At 35.2% G+C, this 15,755-nt stretch overlaps 1 protein-coding gene across 2 annotated transcripts in view; it reads right to left on the bottom strand.

Moving 5' to 3' along the window:
* Window positions 1-3,334: 3,334 nt before the first annotated feature.
* Window positions 3,335-15,755, bottom strand: part of LOC125048911 (mitochondrial cardiolipin hydrolase-like) — a 138,116-nt gene continuing 125,695 nt past the window's right edge. For both annotated transcript variants that reach the window (XR_007116894.1, XM_047647874.1), the window contains 2 exons: window positions 10,788-10,851; window positions 3,335-3,916 (listed from right to left, as the gene is read on the bottom strand). The gene's annotated coding sequence lies outside the window, so the exon portion shown is untranslated. The remainder of the gene's footprint in view (window positions 3,917-10,787; window positions 10,852-15,755) is intronic.

Below are 15,755 nucleotides of genomic sequence, written 5' to 3'. Positions count from 1 at the left end.
ACAAAATAAAAATTATTAAAATATTACACTTCCAATTTTATGTATCAGATGGGCACTATAAATCTACTTAGGTACTAACCGTCCGTCGTTCCACAACTGAGCTTATTTAAGGCAGTTTTTGCCGCGCACCACTATGTGGAACCAGCTGCCCAGTGAAGTATTTCCGCACCAATTCGACTTAGGGTCCTGCAAGAAAAGAGCGGACCTCGCATTGCGAGTGTCCATGGGCACGTGATCACATAATATCAGGTAAGCCTCCAGCCCATTTGCCCCGTTCTATAAAATACGTATATGAATAGCCGAACCTAAACAAACCTTAACAAATCTCAACACTTTGATAGTAGAATAAAAAAGTTGAGACGAATTTGTTCCAAAGTATCGTTTATTAATAATTCATTCGTTGAACATGTCTTAATATCAGAATTTCTAATAAGCATGATACATTAATTATATTTTAAGACTGAATTGAATAACGAAATTTCACAATGTGAAAGTTATCACGACAAGTATGCATTCGGTGCACTTTCGATCATGGACGTAACACGTAATACATACGAGTACATCGATTACCTACAGTCAAGTCAAGCTAAATCATTTATTTCAATTAGACCACCGAAAATGGCACTTTTGAAAGTCAAATAAAATATAAAGATGATTTTAAAGTTCGCATTTTGCAATATTTTGTATACATTTGTTAAATAATTATATGTGAAGACAATGTACTTCTAAAATAAAGCTACTATACTAAAAAAAGTTAGTATACATCCTCACATATTTACAAATATCGAAACCGTAGAATACATTAAAGAGTAATAAGATGTTTCCACCTCTCCATCAAATGTCCTGAATTTACAAATTAACCTGCAAACACTTTCACTACCAACTCCCTGAAAGCAGAGGTACTAAATTCCCCGAAAAACCTATAAGTAATTGGACACGATAGGCGATTCCTAATGTTGAAAGACTAATACAGAAGTTACATTGCATTGAATAAATCAATACTTGTATGTTTTTTTAGTTTTTAGCCCAAAAGCATTAATAAAATTTGTTATTTTTCATACAAAAACTGTCTCATTAACTTATTAATGGTACTAAGCCAAGAATGTTTTAGTAATCCCATAGCAATTCAATAAAAAAATATTATTTTGGATATGGTAAGAAAAAGAGGCAAATTATAAGACAAGAAATGATCAATAATCGTACTATAGTGGCACTGTATTGAAACAGCAAGCGAACTGAAATACGCAAAAATATTGGCATTTATTTGCTGAAAAGAAAACATCAGAACAAACATCGCACTCCTACGTGTAGCCTTCCAGATGAAATACGTTTGTTCTAGCAACTAATATAGGTAAAGTGTTATTCACAATGCGAGAGCTTTTTATCGGCGTGCTTTTCCTCAATAGAAGAAAAAGAATAGTCAACTACATTGACATTGATTTTGAAGTCGACAGTTGGAATATCACGTACTTTAAATTATATTTTCACCGGGTTATTTATTACATATATTTATGTCACTATCCGCGCCAACCCGTGTACAACTAGAATACGTTTTGATAAAATATACTATATTTCTTCTTATTATTACTACATTTTCTTTAATCTTCGAGTACTGCAATGACATCGCGTAGGCTAAGACAGAATTGTCGCTCATCCCACAATGCCAGCTATCAAGTGCTTGGCTAGTCTTTTAGTGGTTGTACTTAGAGTTAATAAAATCTAAATTTCTAACACTCCCTTGACTCACCTGAAGGTCCACCCAAACGAATACACTTTAAGATGGTTGAGCATTTTTATTTCATAGATTAAATCTTTTTTCGTAGCAACAATCATCTGAATGGAGCCTAAACCAGCTGGCGCGGTAGACGTGACCTATTTACGGCGGACTAGAAAGAAAACTCTTTATTGCCGATTTGCACCCCCGCAAACTTTCTTTGATTTTAAAGCTTTCAAACTACAAAGATTGACGTTTCCTTTGTACAATTTACATTATACGTCATTATATAAAGCTCAAAATATCGACACATGTATCGGTTCATATGAAGTCAAATATATGAAGAAAATCTTACAGCTATTTCGTACTATGAACATTAAACACAAATTGATCACGTGACTCAAGCCGGTCGGTGTATGTAAACAACTATATGTCTTCCTAACTTGGCAGGTAATAACATAGTGCGCAGTAGTACGCCAGAAACGTTTCTATTAAATAAACAACTTTTCGTTTAGAATTTGTGTTGTTTTGGGTATGAAGTGCGCCGTAGCCTATTGCTTAACTTGCCACTAAGCCACGGTGATGAGCTGGATGCTACTGGATATTGCCTTATACTCACTGTACAGGAGTAGTATTGAAGCCCCAAACTTAACATCCAAATACCAATTCTAAGTGAGACGGGTCGTAATATTTCTCATAAAAAGACTGGTTCTAAAATGTATATTATAGAATGACGACACGTAGAAAGTACGATTGGTATTCTGTATAAGCTGGGGATTAACTTTTATTGTCTATATTCTAGATATTATACGGCAATTAGGTACCATGAGAATCATATTGCGCTTAATAAATGGTACAATGAATCAAACCACTAATTCCTGAGTTAACGAAACAAACTTCTGTTTGCCTCTTGGCAGAATCTTAATCTTCGCTTTTGTCGTAATGACATTGGATTAATTGAAAAATTACTGTTCGACCTACAGCCGTCTGAGAACAAATCAATGTTTTATTTAAGACATTATCAGCGGAATGACTTTGATTCTTGACATTGGCTATTATTAATTGATGAGTCAAATCATTTGGAAATTGATAAAATTAGCAATAAACACTTAGTTTAGAAAAATTACTATTCATTGAACAAGCTGCCCCCGAGATCTTTCGTGATTTAATATGATTTTATTACTTAGCCTGTTTTACCTACTATTGGGTACAGAAAAACGTTACGGCGCGTTACATGGGGCCCATGGGGGTTAATAATCTCCAAAAATTGCGTGACGTAATACTTGAATGCTCCCATACCCAATATAGACTATAATTTTCCGGAATAAAAACCTAACTACTAAATAAAAGTATTTTTTTATATTTTTCCAATTTTTATCTCCATAAAAACCTTCCCCAGAATTCAAGAAAGAATGCAAAATAACTACTACTCGGATGGGTCCAGGTGTCTTCGTGATTTGAGCTTAGCAACATATTTTGTGATTCATTTTTTAGTTGTATATCAACTGTACCACAGTTTACCTCAGAATATTTTTCTTATTCAAAACTATCAGAATTTAAAACTTTACTATTGCTATTCATTATTTCCAAGAATCTAGGTAGGTACAAAAAAAAACCAAAAAAATAGAAAATCATTTATTGAATACTAAAAACACCAAATAATTACAATAAAAATAATAAGATTACATAATCAGAATTTTTCCTTAAAAAAATTAGAATGCATCTTATATTGCCATGCATCGACGAAAACTCGAATTTAGGCTTACAATCACCTAAAATCAAGTTTTGTACTCAACGCATCGACAATGTATACAATAATTGTTGAAGTAATTATAATTTAAAAATAACATGTCAGTGTACAGGTCCCGCACACATAAAAAACTGTCATGCATGGTAACAATATAAAAGTCATGCTTTAGAATGTTAATCTTGTTAGTCAATATTCAAAAATGCGTGAACCTCCGATGGTGATAACGTAAAATGTTGAAAAGTTCGAGGTTATATGACTAGAGTCATTTTCGCTATTACCATTCGGAGATCGTCAATATTCCTACATAACAATAGAAATCACAGCGAATATCAATCAAAGTGAGTCAGATGATAAGATATTCGGAGGTTGGTGATTGATATTAACCGTGACTGCGGTGGTGGAAAGTGTAACGATGGACTGGAGTGGAATCTGCGTTGGATGTCGCTTAGTATCTGAAACAAAGAGAACATATTAATAAATAGGTCAGAAAATCTAAAAGACAGGTGTCGATAGATATCTCAGAAAACGTCTTATTAAATTAATTAAATAAATCATATCATTAATTTAAAAAATAAAATGTATGGTTGCTAATCATATAATTCCCCACACTACATCCCTGTATATGGGTGACCAGATACTCTTCTACTTTACATAATTAAACAAACTCAAATTAAAAAAAAAACGATTATATAGGTAAACAAGTAAGTAAACAAGATTTTGTGTTTATGTTCATATAAAATATATATAACAAGTTAAATTAATTCTAAATTTACATTTACTACCAGATTGCAAGTCAAGGGCGTAGAGCGGACAAGAAGAACTAACAAGAATGTCTTAGCCACTCTTTTTAATAAGCTAGGATTAACTAAACTGTATAAGAATGCCTTTAAAGAAACTTTTAAGTTCTTCTTCGATCAGAGTAGCCAATTCGTGCAGCGAACCGTAAAAAGGTTCAAAATCAGAAGAAGAGTTATTTGAGATTTGGTGTTGGAGGAGAATGTTGCGAGTACCATGGACTGCAAAAAGAACCAATAAGTTCATTCTCAACCAACTCAAGCTCATAAGACTGTCAACTATCATTTACGGATGCTAGCTACTTCGCCCTCATTGCCAGGAGAGAACCAAATAGTCTCGACAATCCGGTAATGGTAGGGAGGAGTGATGGCAGGAGAAGTCAGGATCCATCGTCTAACCGTTGGTCTGACCAAATTAAGACAATTATGGGCCTCAAGATCCCTAATGCACTAAGACAAGCTGAAGGAAGAGTAGTCTGGAGACAGCAAGTCAACGTATCGGTTAGGGCTTTTCCAGACAAGCACGACCTTCAGTAATGAAGAATAAGAAAAAGTTTATAGAAGCTATTCTCAAGAAAGGCATTCTCAAAGACATTCCCTTATAGAAGTATTGTATTGTTGATTTAGTAGTAGACCTAAGTGAAGATGCCTTTAAAATCTATACAACATTTTGGTTCAATAGTTACTTTAACTCCCTTTCTTTAACTTGATAATTGAAAAGCATACAATGAATGGATCTTGGGTACTTCAAATTGCAATCAATGCAGTGACAAGGCTAAAAGTTGGGATCAATTGTTGTGTACTATAGTTATCTAATGGTTTTAGCGGTTCAAATACTCAAAATGCATTTATGTCATACCGTAGCGAATCGGAGTCAAGGGTGGCGAAAGATTAATATTTTAGCAATGACTTTGCTAAATCACAAAGTTTGGCTAATGTGAACTTTGAAGCGCTATAACATGGTAGCATGGAAGAGAAAGAGCACCCTTCCATAACCCGAACCAATGTTTGTCTTATAATCGAACCCAAAAACTGTTTTTAATTTAAATAAATAAATCAGTATCAAACCTCTAGGTCTCGGCTTAGATTTCTGAATCTGTTTCTTGATCTTTCAATCTAATAGGCAAGTAGGTGATCAGCCTCCTGTGCCTGACATACGCCGTCGACTTTTTTGGGTCTAAGACATGTCGGTTTCCTTCACCGTTCGAGCGAATGTTAAATGCGCAAATAGAAGAAAAGTACATCGGTGCGCAGGTGGGGATCGAAAGTACGACCTCAGGGATGAAAGTCGCACGCTGAAGCCACTAGGCCAACTCTACTCTAACTTAACAATAATACTTTGACTAAATGTAGACAAATAGATTGCACAATTTTGTCAAAATTGCGCCGACTTTCTACATAGACCATAAGACCAACCTGTACGCATAAAACCATAAATTTCCCTTATTTCACACAGTGTGAATTTAAAACTCACGCGCAGCGCGTAGAATTTTTCAAAACTATTTACGTCATGGCAACAGCGGTCACCTACTTATCAAATGGTTGTCTTTATCAATCAGTTTCATCATGCCCTCAATTGCGCCCACGCCCCGAGATATCGGGCAATTTACCGCGATTCTAAATCCCAAAGATACAACCAATCTTATCAATTAAATAAATGTAAGGAAGCCAGTGTATTAAGGCACCCGATGGAGGTGATTTAGTTCGAAGGGCTCGGTCTTATTAATTTGGTTATTATGTTCCGAGCTCTGCCAAGAATGTCCCTTTAAGCATTTATTATGTCTGGGTTATTCGCGTCTAACCTTAGTTAATAGGATTTTAAATTCCATTTCTTAATAAATAGCTACTCTAGAAAATTGAAGTTTAATTTTCACTTAACGAATTCCGGTTGTTTAATTACTATGACGTACAGTATGTGTTTTGTATGACCTTAACGTCTACAAAAGTATTTACACAATACGTGGAATAAGAAATAATTTAAATTTTGATAAAAGATCGCGAAAGAAAACCTGCTTTTTCCTGTGACTGTGTATTGTATACAGCTACTTTAAGAGATAAGAAAGCCTGACAAATATATATGGCTTACAATTGCTATAAAGATTAATTTTCTATTAGCAGTCTAGCCGGTCATTGGGACCGGTGGCATTGCCTTTCCTATAGTACTGTGCCCTATCTAGAGCAACTTTCAAAATTCATTATTCTCTAAGCTTATAGTGTTTCTTGTTATTTATTTCGCTCCACATATTAAAACATCTTTCATAGAATATTCTTTCTTTTAATACAGACCTTGACAGAGGTTTTGCCACAATCCCAGCTGATGTTAAGTGAGATTGGAGAACACGCCTGCCCAGGGGATTCCTGCCTATTTAATCGCCGCTTAAATGAAACCATATTATACTGTTTCATGTAATAGGAGGAAAACGGGCAGGAGGCTCAGCTGATGTTAAGTGATACCGCCGCCCATGGACACTCACACAGCCAGAAGGCTCGCAGGTACGTTGCCGGCCTTTCAAGAATTGGTTCGCTCTTTTCTTGAAGGACCCTAAGTCGAATTGGTTCGGAAATACTTCAGTGGGCAGCTGGTTCCACATAGTGGTAACCGCGGCAAAAACTGCCTAAGAAAACGCTCAGTTATGGAACGACGGACGTCGAGGTGATACGGATGGTATCTTATATTTTGCCTTGACGTCCGATAATGAGTTTCATTAGGGAAGGGGGCAAGGAGTTCACTCCTTAGCTATTACAAGAAACGAAGTAGTGAAACTCCAGCGTGCTTCTAGATGAGCATTGTTTGAAAAGGGATGAAGGAATCAGATTGTGTAGTTCCATGGAACATTCTCCGGAGTGCAATCTATAGAGAAAGGCAGGCAACTGAACGGCGAATGTCAAGACTCAAGAGTCGAGAGTCAACCTGGGATGTGATTGCTTGACTCCATACATTTAAGATAGTCTTTCTCTGTTTGTTGTTATGTTAGTTTTTTACATTAATTGTATTATTATTATTTAACTCTTTAAACAGGTGGTATTCTGTTTTTCTGTACTTTTACTTTATTTATAATAAATTAATATGAGACCCCTAGAAAAATCTAACGCCACTGAATTATTATTATTTAAGTGGTGTTTATGAGAACATTTGTGTTAGAAATGTACAGTACAACCTTGGTTCGTACAAGTGTATTGAAAAACAATTAAATATTCAAATAAGCTATTGAAACCGTTCCAATTACAAAAAAACGCTTTATCATTTTTATAATTACGAACAATGGTTTCGCTGAAAAAAATCAATTAACATAGCTTTCACAATTAAAATTGACGTCATTGCGAAACGGTTCCCTAATTGATCTATAGAATTTGTGACACAGTGACACAATTATTCGTATCAACTTTTTTTCACAGCTGAATAAATTGTTGGCATGACGCAATATTAAGCCGAGTGTATAGTGTAATAATCGAAGCCTTTTGGAACGATTCCGAGAGCAGTATTGTCCTAGTGGCTTCAGCGTGCGACTCTCATCCCTGAGATTGTAGGTTCGATCCCCGGCTGTGCACCAATGGACATACTGTCTGTATGGGTATTTAATATTCGCTCGAACGGTGAAGGGAACCATCGTGAGGATACCGGCTTGCCTTAGACCCAAAAAGTCGACGGCGTGTTTCAGGCACAGGATCCTATTAAATTGACAAATGATCATGAACCGGATACAGAAATCTGAGGCCCAGACCTAAATAGGTTGTAGCCATTGATTTACTTTTTATTTCCATTTCAATAATCTATTATACGAGTAGGCTTAATCAAAATAAATAATATATATTATACATTTCTTTCTTTAGATATATAATTATGGTAGGGGAGCCCAAGAGGGGATTTCGGGATTTACTAAAGCGCGGCAGATTAATATATAAGGGGATACCTTGTACCCGGTTAAGTACCTCCACAAAATATGAGGCCCATATATAAAGCCGCACGTGAAGGAGACAGGATCAGTTTAGTAAAAAAAAATTGACCATCAGAAATTCCCGAGCGCGTCAGATTAAGGTAGGGTGAGTTAATTACATCCTAAAAAGTGTATATTCCACTAATCTGACAATTTGAGAGTGACGGAAAAAAAGGGGAGGGCAACAAAGTTGTAAAAAAAAAACGTCATCTCGACATTCTCGAGCGTAGCAAATTTTTTTTTTATTTTGAAGGAAATAATTCAAGAATAATGAAAAATATATAATCTGACGATTTCCGCAAGCCGAAATAACAAAAATTCGTCGATAAAGTTAAATGCGTGCAGCTGCGTGATGCCTACATTTCCTTAAACCGATCGGAATCTACTAAACGGCGTTCTAAATATTTCCCTCAAAATTACATTTCCTGTGAATTTGAACCGATTCGGATCGATAGATTTTGAGAAATTTTGAAAAATCTTAAAAAAATATGAAATATTTTTTTTTAAAGTGGTTTCTTTATCGATCAACTTCAAAAACTAATCCGCCTTTGAGCTTGAAAAACCACGTCGATCGCCACCAAGCTGGTCAAAAGCGGTTGATTCGTTCGAGAGATATCGTACACGAAAGAAACCCGAAAAAGTGTTTTTTCGGGATTACTCCGAAATTTGTGGTTCGATCAATTAAAATTGCAAAATTATTTATGAGGATGATAAAACTGCGTCGAATGCCGCCAACCGCGTGAAAATTGCTTGATCCATTCAAAAGTTATTGCGGTTTGAAAATTCCAAAAATAGTGTTCTATGAAACTTCTATCAGACTTTCGAGCTGGGAGAGCTCAAATGCATAGAAATGTTATTTCTTTGAACTCAGCGAGCTCAAAATATCAATTTTAAGCGCCCAGGAATGGAATTAGCGGGAAGTTGCAGGGATGGCCCTTTAGGTGAACCGTTTTTCTATTTTTTTTTTGTCAGATCAGGCGAATCTCTCTAGATAATCGTCAGATTATGAGACAGTACGTTTAGAACATAAAGATGAACCACATATATCTTAATCTGACGCGCTTGAGTATTTCAAAATTGCGATTTTTTTTTGCAAATTAAGAAAATGGCTGTGGGTTTGCGTCCCATCGAAATCGTCAGATTAGTGAATGAGAGCTTTTTTTTGGTGCACTTAACACTCCCTTAGAAAATCTGACGCGCTCGATAAATTTTTTTTTTTTTAATTTTCAACCCTTAAATACAACCACCCGCATCATGCAAACGATCAGATTAACATACGTACATTATTAAAAATACGTAGGGCATAGATGCTATCAATATCTGACGCGCTCGAGGATGTCCATGCAACAGTTTTTTTTTACATATTTAACTATCTATAGCCGCTTCCCCCACCGATGAAAAGGAATTTATCATATAACATTTTTTTCTTCTTTTTATCTAAGCTTTGCATCCCAATAGGTCTCTACGACGCTCGAGTAAATCCCCATTTAGCATCGTGGGCTCCCCTACCATTAGAAAAGCTTTTATTGATGTATCAAGTCAAACTGTGACACGAGTAAAAAAATACAAAAGTGGACTCCATCAGGAGGAGCCAAAAGTATTTCCTATTGTTACATATACGTTACATAAAATTTGGTAAATAAAAATACTGAATTAACCAATATAATCTAGCCCTAAGGCACGTGTTACCGGCATGAGAATCTGCAACGTGACAGCAACGTGACTTTCCATGTCCTACACATTTCGAGACGAAGAATTAGTAATTAGAAATATATTTTTTTTTTATGAAATGCACTATTAAGTTTGTTATGGAAGAGCTGGAAACCCCGACAAAGGTGTTTTTACTTAAAAGGGTTCACACTATAATGCACATTATAATGAATTGTTATAATAAACACATTTTTACATGAACAAAACGACGGCGCACGACAAAAATTTGGGACCAACAAACGTCATGTCAACGCGTGTGCGGACTGTTGACCAATCACAATTAAACACACGCTTTCGTGTTTCGTTTAGAATTGTCACTCCCACCGTTGTGGCACTGTTTCACAAAACATTAATTTGTATTCTACGGTTTATAGTAAACGGTAATTTGGATTTTATACATGAAACTTAGTCTAGTAGTTAATATATTACAAACATAGGAAATTCTAATATTTTCCATTAATTACATTAGATATAATTAATGGAATATAGGGCGAAAACGAATATCGACCCCTCGCTAACCCACGCCTTACAGCTGAAGTGGAAATGGGCGGGCCATATTGCAAGGCGCACAGAATAAAGATGGACCGTCAAAGCCACCCGCTGGAGGGGAAAAGAAACGTGGGAAGACCACAAAAGAGATGGGCCGACGACTCAGTTAAGGTTTCTGGGGAGAATTGGATATAGGAAGCTAACAACAGATCCAACTGGCAAGTTCAGGAGGAATTCTTTCCCCAAAAGGGGTTCGAACTGCAAAACACATAATAATAACTAACGTAGACTAAGCGTATAATAACAAAACTAACACACATTTGATATGTATTTTTTTTAACAGTATGATAAATATAAAGTGGCTTTATTATTATAGTATTTAAAAGAATCCTTACCATTGCTGAAAGTGGTGGAATGCTGGTGGCACTGCAGCAGGCGCGAAATGTAAGATGATATTATCTGAAATAAAAGAAATTAAAGTGTTAATACAACTTACAATGTAGAAATGAATTATGAAAACTGGTGATTGGCGCTGTGTACAATTATTATTTAAAAAAACAACTGGCGCTACAATTCTTGGTCCTCATATATCTGTCAAACCGGCATGATTAAGACCCAAACATTCAACTACGTGTCAGGCACAGAAGGCCACTGAGTACCAACCGGACGCTGAGTTATTATAAAAACCATATATTTTCTTGATATAGTATATGTATCAAAAACACCCAAAACATCAAAAACAGTTTAATCTATGTTATGGCCTTGCCACCTTCGATATAGATAGATAGTAGTTTTGTACAGATATATAATCAAACTCTCTATTACAGTTTTTTTAAACATGCTAAAAACCACTATAGGATGTATTTAAAAACAAAATATTAGATTATAACATTCATATCAACTTAATTTTAATAACTCACACCAAAACCGATTTCAAGTTAAAAAAAAGGCCGCCCAATATTACTATATATCTAATGTAAACTTGGGAATATAACTTCTAATTACGCATCAAAAATGAACGATTGAAAAGCAATTTCAAATGCAAAACTAAGACGCTCTAAAAATGCAATTCCTGTCTGCATTCAAAGCTTAGCAAACATCGGCTGTCTGGGGCTGGGAAGATATTTAGAATCGCTGGAGAAAATCGATAAAATCCGCACATAGTGCATCCATTCAGTCATTGCACACAGGCGCATGCACTGCATTGCATCATACTCATTCAGCTACTACGGTACTACGATAGTACGACGGAGTACTATAAATGGCTGCATTTTGCGACCTATATACAATGCGTCATCCATTGAAGAGTCAACTGTAACACGTAGCGCTAAGCGTTATATCAGCGCAGCAATGATTGCGCAACGTGAATTAATTTCAATGCAGTAGTGTTTCAGTCGGTTTTAGCGCTGTCTCCGGTCTGTAGCGATAGACAGCTCTATTTATAGATATAAAATGGCGATTAGGTTTAATGCAGTCACGTTATCGATTGAGATGCATTAAGCTGCTATGTTGCTAACATTTCAGATTAATAGGAAATAGGTCATCGTGTGTACAGAATCTTTATAATTTTATTTTTAAATTTAGTACTAGTACAGGTAATTTTATACTTATACTTTTTGTACTAGTATAGGTCATTTTTATATTGTTTAGGTGTTAGAGATTTGATCATTAATTCTCAAAGAAATATCACAGCTACAGTGGGACTTTAGACCACGCCTCGAATACTTTGATTTCAAAAAAAAATATAATATAGAGGAGCAAATAAGCTTATGGGACGCCCAGAAAGGGCATCGCAGCCCATGAACACCAATTTTTAATAGGTGCGTTGCCGGCCTATGAGGGAGGAGTATACTCTTACTTTAAACAATTAGAGGTCGTATCTCTCAGGGAAGACACACCGGGACTCGATTCTCCAGTTCGCTAGTTCGCAAAAGTGTCATGTGAAGTGGAAGACCAAGGTGATGCTGATAAACTGAATTTGTATTAACAAACCAATGTTCTAGCTCTTATGAACATATCTTTTGCTAGATATTGTTTTGTTTATTTTCATAAAAGAGCGGCTCAGTATGAAGTCCAAGCGTAAGTAATCAATATAGGATAACAGTATATTTTCCAAATAAATTTTATGTCGCCATGAAACCAGGGGAATAAAACAGAACGTCAATTTTATGTCGATACATACAAATAACGGTTCTCATTTGGATAAGTGTCTTCATCATTCGTTAGCAAAATAAATACAAGATGGGTCTGCGGGTAGGATTCAGAACAATCAACATATCTCGTCAATAAATTCGACTATGACCGTACATTAAAAATGTATAGATCTATTTTTTTATGTAACAGGAGGCCAACGGCAGGAGGCTCACTCTGATTTAAGTGATACGGGCACTCACATTGTCAGAAGGCTCGCAAGTGCGTCGCCGGCCTTTTAAGAATTGGTACGCTCTTTTTTAAGTCGAATTAATTCGGAAATACTTCTGTCAACTGTCTTCACATAGTGGTGGTACGCGGCAAAAACTGCCATAAGAAACGCTCAGTTGTGGAACGACGGACGTCGAGGTGATACGGATGGTATTTTGTATGATGAAACTCAACTGCAGGTATTAGTTCGGATACCTCCTCTGAACACTCTCCATGGTAAATGCGTTAGAAGATGCATAGAGACCCCACATCTCTACGCATCTCCAAGGGATCAAGCCGACCAGAAAATGGCTGGTGGTTGACGATATCGAATCGCTCATCGTTGAATACGGTAAAATTCTAAAAACATTCCCTAAAAGCCGTACTCAGAGACATTCATTAATTTATAAAAAAATTCTTAATTCTTTATCTAAGATATTTTAGCTTCCGATTGTCTGTATGGTGAATTTTACTAACCTAAATATCGAATAAACGACTCTGAGAACATCTGTTAAATTAAACACTAGAACCAATGTCGCCACTTTGAATTCCCACATTTCATATCTCACTTTAATAGATAAGAAAATTATTTACTCAAGGCTACAGAAGAAACGTTGCCGACGATAATCATGTCAAAATTGTGTCTTGGTAACAACTTATACACAATTACCCGTGATATAGGTTTTGTATTTTTCTAATATTATTGTTTAGTACTTTAACAAATACTGCAGACTATGTATACTACTAGATATTACCTAGCAGTGTTGGAAGGCTGCTGACCTGTTACCACAGCGCTTCTCTAGTCCTAAAGGCACCAGTCTCTAAAATAAGTTTCACCAAAATTCTATTTGAGTTTAGTACGATTACGAAAACTTAATTTTATTGCCAGGGCCACTCACACTTCATATTTAATAGGAAAAAACCTTAACCAGTTACTAACCGAGGTTCTAATAGGCCTTGAAGATTTCACGAGTCATCGGATGTCAACCACGCCCTAAATACAATATTACGACACGACAGGGGCGCCATGATAACGAGATAACTGTTATCATACTGCTAACCAGTTATCAATGAACCCGATAATTAATTAAATCCATTTTTAATAATTTGTATCTAAACTAGCTGATTTTTTAATCTAGTAAAAAAAGCTTTTTCTGTAAAAATGGCTGTACATTCAAAATTCAAAATCATTTATTCAAATAGCTAACACAATGTACACTTATGAACGTCAAAAAAGAAATATAATTATATGAAATGCTTCTAATTTTACATTATATAATAAAAATATTATTGACACAATTATTAAACATCAACCAAATTCTATTTAAATATGCAGCTGTGATCAAACAGTCATATGAAACTATAGTTCCGCAAGCTTTCGTTTGAGATTTTTAAATAGGCCAAAAATGCAAAACGATACGATCTGATTTCTCTTGCACCACATCTTAATTACGATGTTATTTTCACTGACGCCAGAATTCTCACCATACGGACATGGTGATCAGCCGTCTTGTGGCTCACCTATGTTTAATCTACGATAACCTTAAGATGAAATTAGTATGCCAATAAAAATATAAATGCAAAGCCGAATTCTCGCTACTTTGTAATATTTAAAAACATATTGTGTCTTTCAGTAAGGTGACTTTAATTAATACATAAGTAAATTTTATTTGTGTTTTCAGATGTTCATAGGTTCTTCATTATAAAGTATATCTTTGATTATTAATAATGAAATGTTATGTAAGAAAGCTTAACAAGCATGTGACAAGTTGTAATATAAATTAAACATAGGACTATATTTTACAAAGATGGGTAGACATTATCTGTCCTACCCTCATATTCCTGCAATGGGTTCGCAAATCTACAATGGACAGGCGTAGTATTAAAATTCTGCCCTAAATGTTTCTTATCAAAAATCATGTCGTTGAAAGTTTCTATTATGGTTTCAATAGATCACTAGAAAATATATAAAACCGCTCTATAGTATATAAATTTGTAAACAGTCTAATTCAATAAAGATACCGGTGAATAAGTTCAATAACATTGTTTCCTACTTGACATCGATATTACCGGTTCTAGCTTGGGTTAGACAGCTGTCATTAACGTCACGTGTCAAAAAATAGTGCTAGTTACTGTGCCACTGAACACGTGTGATTTGATTATTATCTGTTAGATATAACGTAGATTAAGAAGTACTCTGTTGGAATACGCTGTTAAAGTCAGTTTAAAAAATCCTAGATTCCTTGGTGCGAAATAATAATAAAAAATTATTATTATTTATACCTACGAGTAATAGTTTTGATTTCCAGTAATAAAATAAATTGTTTGGGTTATAACATGCTTTAAATTATATAAGCAGAAATGTGTGTTTGTTAGCTTTTAATATTTGTTTAATTAAATTCTAAACATTTTTTATAAAACATATTCTTAAGAATCATAAAATATTGCATATATAGTAACTCATTTGACTCGTTCGGTTGATTAGAATAGATTATAAAAGAGGTTGTACCACATGCGCAGGGGCAATTCCTTTGCTTAAGTTTGAAGTTATGGAGTTAACATAACATCAGTGATTTATAGTGGATCAAGTCATCATTGGAGTGTTTAATTTCCTACCCTAAGAACTAGATCAACTAGCCCTTAACACATTGGACTACCATAGCGTTTAAATATTTGAAACAAATGCCAGCTAGAATTTGTTTGGTTGTGCAAATGGCTGACACAAATCAGTCTTAGCGAAATCTAAACCACGCCTCAAAATAAAACAATTAAACACAAGAATAAACTACTCGTTAAAATAACAAGCTACCTATCTACCGCAAGCAGAATCCTATCTCACGCGATCCAATACAGCCTTCATTATAGAAAAAACCCCACCTTATTAAGATCTCTATATGAAAGTGACATTCCGTATACAATGCGATCGTTAAATTCAATTCTCGGTAGCGCATTTAAAATCGCAA

The sequence above is a fragment of the Pieris napi genome, chromosome 4 (assembly GCF_905475465.1).
Source record: "Pieris napi chromosome 4, ilPieNapi1.2, whole genome shotgun sequence".
NCBI classification, from domain to species: domain Eukaryota; kingdom Metazoa; phylum Arthropoda; class Insecta; order Lepidoptera; family Pieridae; genus Pieris; species Pieris napi.
The sequence above is the reverse complement of the archived record's forward strand: the minus strand, read 5'-3'. Positions and strand labels throughout refer to the sequence as shown.